Here is a 1,772-nt window from a genome sequence, read left to right on the forward strand (position 1 = left end):
TGATGAGCTCAAGGATGGCAGGCAGTAAACTAGCTGTTGACTCCAAAGAATGATTTGTGATTTGTGGGCACACAGCTCCAACTATCACAGTCCACCCCTTGTCAACTTGGCAGTTGTACACATCTTCTTAACCATATATAATCTCTAAATAAGGACAATTATAGTCATATTTGTACCTAACATGATACACTAACACACGTAGAACTTAAACACATTAACCTTATTTACATTTCACAGTTCATAACAGAAGGAAACAAAAATTTTTGATGCACATATACAATGAAGAAATATAACAATCACAGTCCTCATTTCTGCAACTGGTCACATGGTCATAGCTGATATACAAAACTATCTTCTTCCACCACCCATTCTGTATTTCCCTTGCCCTCAGCAAGCACCTGAGCTGGTCATGGTTCTTTGCCTGGTGGAGTGACCCAAATCTTCAATCTTGAAGGGTCTGGGCCATTAATAGTCATATTACAATTGGGTTGCTATAATTTTCCATTTCCTTTAATCACAGGCATGGTAGTACTAAGAGATGTCCTAAAGAATCTCCTGTATTCCAGACATATTCTTCTTTACCTCCCATAAGTAATGTCAATCCAATTTCCCCTTGGTAAGCAGGATTTATCACACCAAATAGTACAGTTATGCCCTTCTTTGTCTGTTGATCCAGAGGCATGAGGAAGACCAAATGGCAAGGTGGCATTCTTAATTTCCAGTTCAATGCAATCAGTATTGTGTCTCCAGGTGGGAGCGTTCTTCCCTTTGAGACAAAGATCTCCAGACCCACAGAGCATAGGGTATCAGGGACAGGAAGAAAAAAAAATTTGAGTGGGTTATTAGGGGTAATAGTGAGTGGTACTACTCCCGTTTATACCCCTTGGTTCCTGGACCCGTGAATCCTGGCTATTGGAGAAACAGCACCATATACTGGATGCTGGTTTAGAGCATATACATCCTCCTGGAGAACATTGCCCCAACCCTTCAAGGTATTGCCACCTTACTGGAGCCATAATTGTGTTTTCAGTAGGCCATTCCATTTTTCTATCAAGCCAGCTGCTTCAGGATGATGGGGAACATGGTAAGACCAGTGAATTCCATGAATATAGGCCCATTGCTGCACTTCATTTGCTGTGAAGTGAGTCCCTTGATCTGAAGCAATGCTGTGTGGGATACCATGACAGTGGATAAGGCATTCTATAATATGCAGATGATAGTTTTGGAAGAAGCATTGCGTGCAGGAAAAGCGAATCCATATCCAGAATAAGTATCTGTTCCAGTAAGAACAAAACACTGTCCTTTCCATGATGGAAGTGGTCCAATGTAATTGACCTGCCACAAGGTTACTGGCTGATCACCCCAAGGATTGTTCCATATTGTGGACTCAGTGTTGGTATCTGCTGCTGGCAGATTGGGCACTCAGCAGTGGCAGTAGCCAAATCAGCCTTGGTAAGTGGGAGTCCATGTTGCTGAGCCCATGCATAACCTCCATCCCTACCACCATGGCCACTTTGTTCATGAGCCCATTGATAAATGACAGGAATACCTGGGGAAAAATGATGGCTGGTTTCCTCTGAATGTGTCATCCTATCCATGTGATTGTAAAAGTCCTCCTCTGCCAAGGTCACCTTTTGGTGGGCATTCACATGGGACACAAATATCTTTTCTCTTTTGGCCCATTTAGAGAGATCTATCCACATATCTCTTCCCCATACATCTTTATCACCAATTTTCCAATCATGCTCCTTCCAAGTCCCAGACCATCCAGC

The sequence above is a fragment of the Orycteropus afer genome, unplaced genomic scaffold (assembly GCF_000298275.1).
Source record: "Orycteropus afer afer isolate SDZICR_OR568_19922 unplaced genomic scaffold, OryAfe1.0 scaffold00280, whole genome shotgun sequence".
Lineage (NCBI taxonomy): Eukaryota > Metazoa > Chordata > Mammalia > Tubulidentata > Orycteropodidae > Orycteropus > Orycteropus afer.